Genomic DNA, 14,678 nt, shown 5'->3' on the forward strand with positions numbered 1-14,678 from the left:
GAGGAAGCGGGCAGGGTAACAATAGGAACAATGGCAGCGAAGAGGTGCTGGGGACCGGGCGGCGTTCCTCCTGCACTGAACCGTGACTGAGGCCCCAGCTGATGACTCGGTATTAGCTGGGTCCCAGAGCTAGTAAAGGCCCACTAGGGCTTTGGCCTGGGTCTGCTGGGCTCCAGGCCTCCTCTTCCACCCGTTCATTCAGCACTCCAGCGAGCCGGGGATAGGATGCGGGGCCTCAGAGATGAATGAGACCGCTGGGCTGTCGGCCCCACACGTAGGGATAGTTTTACTCTTCTGTTCATTGCTGAATCCCAAGCCCCGATAGCATGTCTGGCACACAGCAAGCACTCAAGTGATTGTTAGGTGAACGGCTTGGCCCTGCCCTTGAGGGGTTGAGTTGGATTCATTCACCCACCAAACACCCCTGAGCCCCTACTGTGAGCCAGCCTGTGTTCTCAGGACTGGGAAGGCAGTGAAGTCTAGTGCATAGAGACTTGGCAGACATGTGGTCAGAGCAGGAGTGGTAGAGGGACAAGGGCTATGGAGGCCCATGGGAGGGAGAGGCCACCCAGGCTGTGGTCCCCCCTCTAAGAGCCTTGGTGTCCTCCTGAGGGTGACTGTCCACAGCTCCGCCTGCTGGGGCTCTGGGTGGATTCTGGCTGGTGGAGTGCTGTTTAGGCTGACTGCCTGCCTGTCACCTTCTCATCCTGTTCCTCGTGCAGATGTACATAGGGTGGTCACTTGCTGAGCGACTCTTCCCAGGGTGGGGCTCCAGGTCCCCTCTGCTGCCCTCCCTGTCTCTCTCCTTTTGCATACATCTGGCTCAGCCCTCTGCTGTGAGCCGTGGCTCCCTGGAGGCCTTGCTGCCTCTGGCCTTGCAGGGTCCACGCCTAGCAAGAAGCAGTGTTTTCTCTTAAGTTAGCCAACCTTGGAGGAGTGCCCGCGGGAGAGGGGACGTTGGCAGCGTGCCACGCCTGGTATCACAGTAAGTGATACTTTTCTACCCTGGCCCACCAGGCCAACGGAGTCAGCTCTCCTCAGTCCCCAGGCCCTGCGTAGCTGCCCCATTCCCGTGGTGGCCTTCTCCCTGCCCCTGCCCTGTCCCGCCCAGCACTACCCCTGCCCCACCTCACACACCAGTTATGTTCACTGTCCCTTCTGCCTGGACTCTCACTTGGAGAAATTCCTCAGGCCCAGCTCAGACCTCACTTTGCTTCTGACACCCTTCTGAGCGTCCCCGGTGGTCCTTTACACCACCATGGCAGGGCTCAGCGGTACCTAGCTCCCCTCAGACCATTTCTCTTGAGGGCGGGGACTGGATCAGGCCTTTGAATTTTCAAGAAATGCTCGCTGACGGTATGCGTGTGCATTTCACTTGTCTGTGGAGCTGACTTCCGGAAAGAGCTATTTCCAAGCCTCCTGGACCGGCCTGATAACATCCCCTGGCCCTGCTAGACTCACTTCCTGCCCCTCTGAGCTCTGGGGACAGGCCAAACCAACTGCAAGCTAATGGCTTTCAAGTTACCTTTTCCAGTTTAAGCTGGGCTGCTCTGGGGCCCTGGTTGGCAAACTGCGGCTCGTGAGCCACAAGCGGCTCTTTGGCCCCTTGAGTGCGGCTCTTCCACAAAATACCACGTGCAGGGGCTACCTCGATAAGGAATGTACCTACCTATATAGTTTAAGTTTAAAAAATTTGGTTCTCCAGAGAAATTTCAATTGTTGTACTGTTGATATTTGGCTCTGTGGACTAATGAGTTTGCCGACCACTGCTCTAGGGGAAGTGTGTGTGTGACCAGCAAGGCGGAGTTGCTATCTGTCCCCACGCTTGACTCTCCGTCCCGGCCCTCCAGCCTCTGCACTGTGTGTGCACGTTGGGAGGAGGCTCAGACACGAAGCCTGGACTCCAGCTACCGAGATCTTCTCAAAATATCAGTTCTGCCAACCTGTTCTGAGCTCTTTAATGTCGACTTTTGCTATCTTTGCCTCTCAGTCAGGAGTTCCAAATAGCCAGGCCAGGCCCTCTGAATGGGTGACAATTTAAACAAAGATAGTGGAGGGGGCCAATGGGGCCCTGTGGTAGAAATGCTATGGCCTGGCTCTCGGTCAACAATCTGGCCCCCGCGACGTGCCAGGCACCCCGGGGAGGCGCCGGGTCTCCAAAGACCGAGGTCCATAGTTGGGCCCTGTCCCTGAAGGGGAAACATACTACTGATCTGTCTGAGAAATATGTAGGGGCCACCTACTTTGTGCCAAGCAGTCAAGGTAGAACATAGATATGACAGCGAGAGGATGGAGCTCAGAGAGCCACGGTGATTAGTTACAAGGGGTTTGGCTTTTGCTTTGGGCCAGATGGGAGCCATTGGACAGTTTTGAGGGGAGGGGGTAACATGGTAGGACTTACATTAAAAAATTTTTTTTTAATTAAAAATTTTTTTATATGACTTATATTTTAAAGCAGGTATGGGGACAACTAATGGATACTTTCTAGTTGAGATGCCTGCCTGCCTCCTTCCCATCCTGCTGCTGGTCATCATCTGTACCCGGTTCCACCCAGCTCCGCCCCCCACGTGCGGCCGAGCTGCTGCGTGCTGCTGGCTGGCCACCTGCACTTGGTGACCGGTGACCGCAGAGGCTCTGCCACTCTTCCAGTATGTTTGCATCCCCATTTTCCAAAATGTCCATTTCAGAAGTTCTTTCCTCTTTTTAGACCTCCGACATGCTCTGAGTGACATCTTCTCACCCTCGCTCCTGACCTGGCCTCATTCTTTACTGAGGAAGTTAGAGACGATGAGGAAACCGCTCACCCCGACCACCGTGTCTGCCGCTTTCCCCCGCCCTGCCTGGGGTCTCATTCCTCTATCTTCTCACCCTCGCTCCTGACCTGGCCCCATTCTTTACTGAGGACATGGAGACGATGAGGAAACCACTCACCCCGACCACCGTGTCTGCCGCTTTCCTCCTGCCCTGCCTGGGGTCTCATTCCTCTATCTTCTCACCCTCGCTCCTGACCTGGCCCCATTCTTTACTGAGGAAGTAGAGAGGATGAGGAAACCGCTCATCCCGACCACCGTGTCTGCCGCTTTCCTCCCGCCCTGCCTGGGGCCTCATTCCTCTATCTTCTCACCCTCGCTCCTGACCTGGCCCCATTCTTTACTGAGGAAGTAGAGAGGATGAGGAAACCACTCACCCCGACCACTGGGTCTGCCGCTTTCCCCCTGCCCTGCCTGGGGTCTTATTCCTCTGAAGGGCAGCAGCCCCTTCACCTTTGCTCAGAACACCCTCTGCTCTCGCCTTCTGAGGACATCTTTGCTATAGCATCTCTTTTCTGTCCTGGATCAAGTCTCTGTCTCTGCTCTTTCCTGGACCACTTCGTTCAGGATTCACAGGGGCCCTAGACTTTCCTCCTGTTAAAACCTCCCTTAACTTCACATTGGGGTCTGACCACCACCCCATCTCTCTGCTCCTTTGCAGCAAAGCCTCTTCAAGGGATCGTCGCGTCATCAGCCTCTGCTAGCTGGGCTTGTCTCCTTTGCGCATCCTGGAGACTTCTGATGTCAGGGACACCCTCTGATACTGCCTCCATGTTGCAAATCTGCTGGTGGTTCTGTTCTCTTCCTTGATGTTCTGGTTGCTTTTAACGCACTTGACCTGTCCCTCTTTCTGGAAACTTCTCATCTTGGTTTCTTTTTCTTTTTTTTTGTATTTTTCTGAAGCTGGAAATGGGGAGAGACAGTCAGACAGACTCCCGCATGCGCCCGACCGGGATCCACCCGGCACGCCCACCACAGGCGATGCTCTGCCCACCAGGGGGCGATGCCCTGCCCCTCCGGGCGTCGCTCTGCCATGACCAGAGCCACTCTAGCGCCTGGGGCAGAGGCCAAGGAGCCATCCCCAGCGCCCGGGCCATCTTTGCTCCAATGGAGCCTTGGCTGCGGGAGGGGAAGAGAGAGACAGAGAGGAAGGAGGAGGGGGGAGTGGAGAAGCAAATGGGCGCTTCTCCTATGTGCCCTGGCCGGGAATCAAACCCGGGTCCCCTGCAAGCCAGGCCGATGCTCTACCACTGAGCCAATCGGCCAGGGCTCATCTTGGTTTCTGTAACAGACACAGCCCTGGTTTTCTCACCCTTGAGCCCTCCTGCACAGTCTCCTCTAGCTTTGGTCCAGACCTCCATCGCCAGCTTGGCTTTTATACTTGGATATCGAATCATTTAACTTGGTCAAAACAGAACTCTCGGTCTTATTTCTCCTTACCTCACTAAAAGGTCATATGGTACCACTATTCACTCCATTGTGCACCCTGAAATCTAGAATTCATCTTTAATTCCTCTGTTTTCTCTGTCCTTAATCCATAATTTCCTATTACTATGTCACAAATTTACTGTTTTAAAACAATGCAAATTTGTCTCTTTACAGTTCTAGAGGTCGGATTTGGAAGTGGGTCTCCTGGGGCTAAAATCAAGTGGCAGCAGGGCTGTGCTCCGTCGGGGCGCTCTGGGAGGACTCGTGCCTCTCCAGCCTTTAGAGCAGGGGTCCCCAAGCTTTTTACACAGGGGCCAGACCGTTGGAGGGCCGGACTATAGAAAAAACTATGAACAAATCCCTATGCACACTGCACATATCTTATTTTAAAGTAAAAAAACAAAACGGGAACAAATACAATATTTAAAATAAAGAACAAGTAAATTTAAATCAACAAACTGACCAGTATTTCTATGGGAACTATGGACCTGCTTTTGGCTGATGAGATGGTCAATGTGCTCCTCTCACTGACCACCAATGAAAGAGGTGCCCCTTCCGGAAGTGCGGTGGGAGCCAGATAAATGGCCTCAGGGGGCCACATGCGGCCCGGGCCGTAGTTTTGGGACCCCTGCTTTAGCGGCTGCCCACACCCCTTGGTTCATGGCCCCTCCCATCTTTAAAGCCAGCACTTTAGTGTCCTCCAGTCTCTCTCTCTGGCTACTTACTCCTTGTCCTTTGCCACCTCTTCTCCTCTGACTCCGAACCTCCTACTTCCCTCTTCTAAGCTCCCAAGGTGCCCACCATATAATCCTCCCACCTCAAGATGCTTAATAATATCTGCAAAGTCCCTTTTGCCATGTAAGCTGACATATTTGCAGGTTCCAGCAATTGGGACATAGACCTCCTGGGGGGAAGGGGGGTTAATTCTGTTTACTGCCTCTGCAATCCACTCCATTAGTAAATCTCATTTATATTACCTCCAGATTGTCCTCACTCAGCCTTTTCTCCCTGTCTTCACCATTTCTCACCTCTCACCCCTTTGACCAGTGTCTGTCACCTCACCAGACTATTGCAGTAACTTTCTAACCATTTCTGCTCTTGCCTCCGCCCAGCTTCAGCCCCGGGTTCATTCACCACATAGCAGACAGGGAGCTTGTCACAACCTAAATCAGATCATTCAGATCATTTTACCCCCTCCCTACACCCTCCCCCGAAGACTTTCAGTTGCATTAGAATGAACCCACACTCTTGACCACGCTCCACGAGAATGTCATGGTCTGCCCTCACTTGCCTCTCTGCCCCACCCAGTCGGCTCCTCTGCTCCGGCCACACTGGCCTCCCTGCTGTTCCAGAACATGCCACCCATGTTCCCCCCTCCCCCAGGGCCCCCCTGTGCCGAGACGATGCTCTTCCCTCAGCCATGTGCACAGCTGACTCAATCTCCTCGTCCACGTCTCCTTGGAGACTCTTTCCCTGCTCTGACCACCGTCTCAAGTAGCTGCGCAGCCGCTCACTGTCATGTTTCAGTTCTCTGCACATCTCTGACCACAGTCTGGCCTCTTCCTGGTCTGCCTCTTTGTCCATTTCAAGAGTTCTTTTCTTCGACCTCTTGATCCTCTGAATGCCATCCTAGGCTCCACGAGGGCAGAGACCCCGTCTCATTCACCGCGCGGAGTCCCTGGAGCTCGCAAGTACTGAATGGGTGCGCTGCCGCGTGAACGTGCAGAGTGCTGTGAGGGCCGGGACTCACTGGGGAGAGAGCGGAGGAGCTCCCGCAAGGTGACCCTGAACCGCGTCTCGGAGGGTGCCTGGCATTTTGGCAGGAGAAGGGAGGGAGGTGTAGCACATCAAGGCGGGCCCCCGCAGGTGAGAGATTGCCGTGGCCGTGAAGGATGCGGAGGGCCTGTAGGGTGTGTGCGTGAGAGGCTGGTGGTGCAGGGACAGCGGGGGATGGGCGCTGGCAGTGCCCACAGACTTACAGCTCCTTCTCCTGGTTCTGAGATGATGGCCCAGGTCATGTGACCCCCTGGGCGACCTGGCCAGCTGCTCTGGGTTCAGAGCACATGGTGACATGGGCCATCTCTCTCTTTCTAGATTGCCCAGTTGTCTTGTGTGTATAAAGGATGTACATGGTGGTAATGAACACACAATGGCAAAGGGCAGACAGTGGAAAGTGGCCACTTTCCTGCATGAGCTCCGTGTCCTCTTGCTTCCTTCCACAGAGACTGCCACGCTGCGGACTTTCCGGGGGCTCCTTTTAGAAATTTGCTGTATCTGTGCATTTACCGTATTTCCCCATGTATAAGACCTTCCCAGGTATAAGACACATCTTAATTTTGGGGCCTGAAATTTGAAAAAAAAAGTATTACATGAAGTTATTGAACTCAAGTTTTATTCATCTACAAGTGCAAAAACAAGCGTGGAAAAGTGGGAAGTGCAAGTTAAAACCTCCACAACCACTGTATAAGACGCACCCAGTTTTTAGACCCCAAATTTTTCAAAAAGGGCGTCTTACACATGGAGAAATACAGTATAAGAAAGTTTATTGTTGGTTTTGTTTTTTACACACGATGATATACCCTAGTTTGTCTCTCTCTGAGGTTATCTACTGCTGTGTAACAAACCATCCCAAAACTTAGGGTTTTAAAGCAGCCATGTTTTATTATATTTCACAATTCTGGGCTGCCAGGGCTCACTTGTGCATCTGAGGCCAGCTGTGGGTCACCAGCTGTGGCTCAGCTCAGTGACATGGCTGCCTTGGCTGGGCTCTCAGCTGGCTTTTCAGCCTTGTAGTCCTGGGCCAGCCTGGCGTATTCTTGTGGTGGCTGCAGAGAAGCAGGAGGGGAGCAGACGTGGGCAAGCCCTCTGTCACGTGCTGTGTGTGGGTCAGATTTGCCACTGTCCTGTCAATCAGAGCAAGTCATATGGCCACGCCCAGGATCAGTGCGACAGGCCACAAAGCATGTGACTCAGGGAGGCCTGAAGACAGGCCATTAGTGCAGTCTGGCCACCATGGACTTGTATTTGTTTAATGGACACATGATATTCCATCACCTGGGTTGTACCATAAATCATTTAACAGATCCCCTGTTATTTCTGTCCTTTGTTGTCACCAGTAGGGCTGTATTTAGTAAACATCTTTGTATTCCCATCTTTGTGCTCAAGAGTGCATGGATCCATAGGATAAGTAGCTAAAAGTGGGCTTTCTGGGTCACGTGGTATAGGTACATGGAGTGTTTTGTAGATGCTGCTACACTGCTCTCTGTAGACACTCGTCAATTCATACTCCTACCAACAGCGCCCGGCATGTCTGTCTTCCTGTCAGCACTCAACAGCGCCCGGCATGTCTGTCTTCCTGTCAGCACTCTGCTGGGCGGGGGGTGAGCAGTACTGCGAATGTTAGGTTACCTGCGACTTACAAGAAGCCAGGTAGAGGAGGGGATGAGGCTCCCTGAGCTCAAGCTGAGACTAAGATGGGAGAACCTGGCTGCCTTTGCTGGGTAACAAAGGAGACACTGAAGAACCAGTTCCTCCCTGAATAGGGGTTTGTTTTTCCTGTTGGATTGGAGCCGCAGCAGGAATAGTTTGAATAGACCTAAATGCTTCTCCATTGACGTGTAAACTGAGTTGTTGAGATTTTTTTGTACTGATATCAAGTACTCTCAGGAATAGAGTAAAAACCCTGAGTTTTTTTGTCCATCATCTGATCTCATCTCTGTGTGTCAGCTGCTTATCCCACAAGGGAGAGGTCTGCGAGGACGTCAAGTGGCAAAGGCCACAGCCTCTCTCCTTCCCTGGGGGAGCCAGGGAGGCCGAGGCCGCCTGGGCACTGAGTCATGCCAGCCGCCAGGCTTATGGGATTGGGGATGGTCTGTTTGAAGATGAACCAAGACCAGAGGCCCCTAGTGGGGGCTGAGTCCCATGCTGTTCTCAGGAGTGGTCTCTATTTGATTTTCTGTCTTTATCTCACTGTAAGTCACAGCGGAGCTGGCTTCTGCAGCCTCAGTTAACAAACCCCCCAAATGTCCGTGGGGTAGGTGAGACCAGCCCCGGGCACTCCTGAGCCCTCCTCACTCGGTCACCTGAGGCTGTCAGCAGGAGGAGCGGGAAAGGGACTTAGAAACTGCCTGTCTGGCCCTGCAGCAGAAGGCTAAGCGGCTTGGGCAGGGTCACACGGCTGGCTGGGAGGGCAGTGGAGCTCCTCCCATCGCTGAGTTGTGACTGGCAGGCAGAGGAGACACGTAGGGAGACAGGCTGCTGGGTTCAAATCCCAGCTCTGCGACCTTGCGCATGCTGCTGCACCTCTTGTGCCTGGTCCCCTGCCTGGTCCCCTGCCTGGTCCCCTGCCTGTGGGATGGAGATAATGGGATCAACATCCTGGTTTGTCTGGACGACCGGCAGGATGTGAACTGCTTAGCACACTGTGTGGCAGTTAGTAAGAGCTCAGTGGCTTGGCTTGTCGTGAGTGCAGCACAGCATTCATACCCTTCTGCTGGACTGCAGGCCTCTTGCACACGGGAACTGTGTCTGATAGGGCGTTCTGGCCCCACTAGATCCAACATAACCATCCTGGGAAATAGTGAGTTCTACAGGAGTGAAAATAACAGGAATGGTAACTAGCCTTGATTTAGCACCTGCTTTTTACTATATGCATTACAGATATTATGTCTAATCTTCAGGTTGCCAGGTGAGGAAACTGAGGCTCAGAGAGGTTAGGTAATTTGCCCAGTGCCACACAGCTAGTAAGCAAAGGAACCGGGATTGAAGCCGAAGGCATCCTGAGGCCAGAGCTCTTTCCTCCACATCATACTGTGCAGTCCTGCTGCTCTGCCCGCAGCTGTGGATGCCAGATGTGCTCCCCTCTGTGCTGATGGGTCTGTGCAGGTGGAGGCCGGTGGGGGGAGGCCGAGATCGGGGTCTCTCCTGAGGCAGAGTTTTGATGCAGCTGGAAACTCTCAAGACAGTCCTAGGGCCGGCCTCATTGTTACCCAGTTCTCTGGATCACTTTCTTCTGTCACCTCATGTCCAGTGTCTTGAAAATTGTTATTTAAAGATACATTCTGTCATATTTTTATGGTTGTTTTCAATGGGAGGTTACATTTGGTCTGTCTTGGCTGGAAGCCAAAGTCTATTTTTAACATTTTGATCCTCTTATTTTATATTGAACTCTTTAATCCATTGGAAATGAACTTTCTTGTATGCCCCGAGGTGTCTCTTCCCCCTGTGTCTCATTGTCCTAGTGTGTAGCACGGCACACCATGGGCAGTAACAGTCGGTGAGGCGACACCTTTCTCTGATGTCGTCGTGGAGTCTGCTCGGAGCTGGAGGCTCCTGCCCGGTGCCGGGACTGCGCTGTGCCTGCCAGGCTGTCGCGCCTCCGGCGTCCGTGGGACTGAGATTCGTGGTGGCAGTTGAGGCTCAGGCAGGAGCTCTCTCCTGCCCGGTGCCAGGGCTGCGCTGTGCCTGCCAGGCTGTCGCGCCTCCGGCGTCCATGGGACTGGAATTCGCGGTGGCAGTCGAGGCTCAGGCAGGAGCCCCTCGGCGGAGTGTTCATAGCTCTGCCCTCCTGAGGGGAGTGAGTGGCTGGGAATCCACCTTTTTGAAGGCGAATAAAGAAAACATAATTTGCTTCACAGATTAATGGGAGTTTGTAAATTAAAACACACACACACTATATATATATAAAACCCCTTAAAAAATGATTTTGTAGCCACCACGGTGAACTTCAGATTAGATTGGAAGCTCTCTGCTGGGAGCGTGGGGCTCCTTCCAGAATCAAGCAGCTGACCTTTGCCCTCTTCCTCTCCCTGCCCTTCCCTTCACGGCTCAGCCTAACAAACCACTCAGCAGCTACCCAAACAGCTAAGCTGTGCCATGCTGTTGCATATTCTTCTGTTCCTTCTGCCTGGAAGGCCTTTCCCCACATTTTCCACCTTGCGGACATACACCTGTCACATTCTCGATGGAGGCCTTCTCTCATGTCATGTCCAGCGCCCTTGTCTGGGACTATGTACATTTCATTGGAGCCCGCATTGTGTTCAGTGAGCCCGAAGGACTAGAACCTGCCTGAGGGAAGGGGCTATGTCTCCTAATTCTGAGGAAAGCCTCCTCCTCTCAACTGAACCTTTCCCGGGTCCTCAGGGTTGTTCTGACAGAGCAGGGCTCTCTTCACCCTTGGACAGTGAGATCTGGTGCTTGGCTCACGGTCAGGAGACCAATGAACTGAAAGACAGAAATCCCACCTAACACAATGGTGGTGGTTTTAACACTCCTCTTTAACTGTGCTGCCCTTTGTTGTAATAAGTGTTTGCAAGCCCAGGATGTAAAATGAATGAAATAGGAGCGGCGAAGAGTCCGGGGGCTCTCCCAAAGCCCTCAGATGGGCTCACAGAACCTGTTTAGACACCGGCGAACGTGAGGGTGGGTGTTGGTGAGGTGTGCTCAGGTAGTGCTTCTCAGCTGAAAGCCTGTTTCATGTTTGGGAGGTCTAGTTAGGATACCAGTTTAGCCACTGGTACAAGGGTCAGAATGATAGTGACTTCAGCAAGAACAAGGTGGAAGTTAATGTTTCTCTCTCATGTAATAGTTGATCATAAGCAGCAGTCTGGGGCTTGGTGGCAGCTCCTGGGTGTTGCAGACCAAGCTCTGTGTCTCGCTGCTCAGCCATCCTCAGCAGATGGCTCCCATCTCGTGGTCTAGCACATGCTGTGCGCCATTACCCATCCGCACCACCACATTCTATTATAGCCCGCGGGTAGGGTGAAGAGGACCAGGAGGGCGAGCTCATTTCCTGTAAGGGCACAGCCTGGAGGCTGCAGATAAACAACAGCCCTGCTCACACACCATCCGCCATAATACAGTCACTTGCAGCATCTAGTTCCCAGGGAGCTGGGAGGTATAGTCTTTACCTGGGCAGGTATGTGCACTGATAAAACGTGGGGCTTCTAATACTAAAGGAGGGGAGAATGTTCAGGAACAACCGGCAGATTCTGCTCCAGGCAGGGCCAGGCCTGACCCTGGAGGATGCAGTCCGAATGCCTCGGCCTGTCGTTGACTTCATTCACCGTTTATTGAGCCCTGACTCTGCCAGACACCGTGCGTGTCTGTGGGACTCGGAACAGATGCGCACAGGCTCCTCCTCCAGGCCTCTCCGTACAGTCTAGAACGAGCAGACAGAATACACTCCTGGTTTAGGGCGGGTGAGCTTCCTGGGGCGGCGGGGGTGGCTTGAGATGGGGCACACGGGGGAAGATCAGGGCTGGAACGACCAGTAGGTGTTTCACACATAATGGCGAGCAGTGTTCTCAGTGTTCCAAAGCATTCCAGGTGCTCGAGGAGTGAGTTGAGCTGGAGCATGCGGAGAACTGGGCCAGGACCCGTTTTCTGCATCCAGGCCTTTGGGCCTTATCCTGTGAGGATGGAGCTGAGTAGGGAGGGTGGAGGGGGATCCATTAAGTCCCCACCTTCTGCTCCCAGATCGAGTCTCCACTGTTGTCTTCTCACTCCCCACACCCTGCTCTCCACGCTCGGATCTGTGTTCCTTCCTAGCCTCAGCTCCTCTCTGATGCTCCCCTGGCCGGCTTGCTGCTCCCTCCTGCTTGCCAGTCCAGGTCCTACTGTGCCTTCAAGGCCCAGCTGAGAGGTGTGGTCACTCCAGCCCACAGCGTCTTCCCCCTAGAACTCAATAGCTCCGGTCCGCATTCTTGCTATGGTCATGGGGCTCTTCCTGTTTTACAAATGGAGACGCTGATGGGTTAAGAGGGTAAGGAACATGCCCTGTCCCAGAGCTGGAAAGAGGCAGCAGGTAGCTGAGGTCCTGATCTATCGTCCTTCCTGCTCGCTGGCCGGGGGCCTCTGCTCAGGGCAGCCATGTTCAGGGGCAAGGTCACAGAGGTCTGCAGCAGGACCGTGGGAGGACGGGCGGGAGATAATGGGGGTAATGGGGGGAAATGGAGAACAATGGGGAATATAGCAGAATAATGTGGGATAATGGGGAATAATGGGGAATAGTGGAGAGAGGAATCCTTAGCTCAGGCATACAGAGGGGCTTTTTTAGCATTACCCCCAAAATGCTGAGATTAAATCACAGAGTGCCAAATTGGACTTTAAATCAAGGATTCTGAACCCATTGAATTGTATCTTATTTTTAGAAATATAGACTATACAGGAAAGAAATTCAGTGTACACTGGTAGTCCTACTAGTCAGAACTTACTACTGGTAAGGTCTTAGTTTTCAAAGAAGAGTTAGTTTTTTCTAACAGTAATACAGATGATTTTCCTCAATAAAAATAATTCAAACTACAAAGATGATGAATTTTAAAATTATCCTGAATCCTGTCATTCAGAAATTTCTTTTACTCTAGTGGTAATCATTCTAGGTATCTTTATAGGGACAGAGACAGATATAAAAATAAATTGACAGACTTTTTTTTTTTTTTTTTAAGCAAGAAAGAGACAGAGACAGACAGGAAGGGAAAGAGATGAGAAGTATCAACTTGTAGTTGAGGCACTTTAGTTGTCCATTGATTGTTTCTCATATGTGCCTTGACTGGGGGCTCCAGCCAAGTCAGTGACCCCTTGCTCAAGCCAGTGACCTTGGGCTTCAAGCCAGTGACCACAGGGTCATGTCCATGATCCCACGCTCAAGCTGGTGACCCCCTGCTCAAGCCAGCGACCTTGGAGTTTTAAACCTGGGTCCTCAGTGTCCCTGGTCTATGCTGTATCCACTGCACCATTACCTGGTCAGGCTGAATTGACTTACTTTTATCAGCAGTAATCATGCTCCTGTCCTAATATGACAGCCACCAGCCATGCGTAGCTCTTAACAACTTGAGGTGTGCAGGTTCCAACTGAGATATGGTGAGGGTACAGTACATACTGGCTTTGGAAAACTGAACATGAGAAAAGAATGTGACACTGGCCGGTTGGCTCAGTGGTAGAGCATCGACCTGGTGTGCAGGAGTCCCGGGTTCGATTCCCAGCCAGGGCACACAGGAGAAGCACCCATCTGTTTGTCCACCCTTCCCCCTCTCCTTTTCTCTTTATCTCTCTCTTCCCCTCCTGCAGCCAAGGCTCCATTGGAGCAAAGTTGGCCTGGGCGCTGAGGATGGCTCCATGGCCTCTGCCTCAGGTGCTAGAATGGCTGCAGTTGCAAAGGAGCAACGTCCCAGATGGGCAGAGCATCACCCCCTGGTGGGCTTGCTGGGTAGATCCCGGTCAAGCACATGTGGGAGTCTGTCTCTCTGCCTCCCTGCTTCTCACTTCAGAAAAATACAAAGAAAAAAAAAGAATGTAACTACCTCAATAATTAAAAAATATCAATTACTTGTTAAGCTGATAATATTTTGGATATATTGAGTTAAATAAAATATATTATTAAAATTAATTTCAACTTTATTTTTAATATAGCTAATAAAATTTTTAAAATAACCCATGTGGCTGGAATATATTTCTGTTGGACAGTAGGGCTCTGTTTAAAAGAATAAGGTATTAATAAGTATTTGTGGGGAAAAAAAGAATCTGAAGGAATTGTTGAGCTCCAAATAAACATTTCAGTTTAACCTTGTGACTCATTTCTTAAAAGAGTCCAATAAATTTTTTAAAATATTGATGCCATGTTGTATCTTTTTTTCCTTTAAACACATACTACAGTGTTTTGAAAAGAAGTAGCCCTCTGAAGCTCCTCCCAATTTTTGCTATATTGTTGTTTTTGCATTTTATTGGCTTATAACAGTCAGATTCAGTTTGTAACAGTAACTCTGTAAGCATTTAGTGATGTAGATGTGGCTTCCTACACATCCAGCATCTGGAGCCCTGCCCTCGGTTTCTTTCTTAGCTGGATGTCAGGTCTCCTGGGAGGGCACTGCTATTGCTTTCCACCCTGACTGGTGTTTGGCTGGGTCCAGTCCACCGGTTCCACATGTGTTCCTGTGCTGCCTGCACGTGTGGCTTGTCTTCCGGCGGAGGACACCGCGGTGGGCCTGCTGGGGTCCTCAGTGATCTGCTTTTTCTCCTTGGACAACTGAAGAATTCTTGGCGTGCAGTAACTTAACTCTGCCCAGTTTTGGTGTTGCTTCCCTTCCCCCAGGACCCGAGATCCCATCCCTAAAAGATTAATTTTGGCTTCCCAGTACACAGACAGCGGCACTACTGAGAACTATAGCTTCAGCAGCTTTGGGTCACTGACCAGAGGACTTGGAAAGGCTCTCATTCTAACTCTTTGCCTTTGGTGGACCTACCGCCCAGAATCTCAGTTAATTTTAGATCGCAGAGGTAATGGTCACACTGGAGTTGTTTTTTCTTTCCAGACCGCAATGTTAAAGATAAAGCTAAAGTCCATTCTGACCACTAACCCCAGTTGAGGCTCTTTTTCCTGCACCCCAGTGGTAACTGCGGACCGGGGTTTGAGCTATATCCCTCCAGACCTTTTAAAGCCGCTTT

General features: G+C 51.8%; 1 protein-coding gene across 4 annotated transcripts in view; it reads left to right on the forward strand.

Annotated features, from left to right (window-relative positions):
• The window catches only part of TTC7B (tetratricopeptide repeat domain 7B), a 243,200-nt gene that overhangs the window by 10,193 nt on the left and 218,329 nt on the right, over positions 1-14,678 (forward strand). The window lies entirely within an intron of this gene.

This window comes from Saccopteryx bilineata, chromosome 4, assembly GCF_036850765.1.
Source record: "Saccopteryx bilineata isolate mSacBil1 chromosome 4, mSacBil1_pri_phased_curated, whole genome shotgun sequence".
Classification (NCBI taxonomy): domain Eukaryota; kingdom Metazoa; phylum Chordata; class Mammalia; order Chiroptera; family Emballonuridae; genus Saccopteryx; species Saccopteryx bilineata.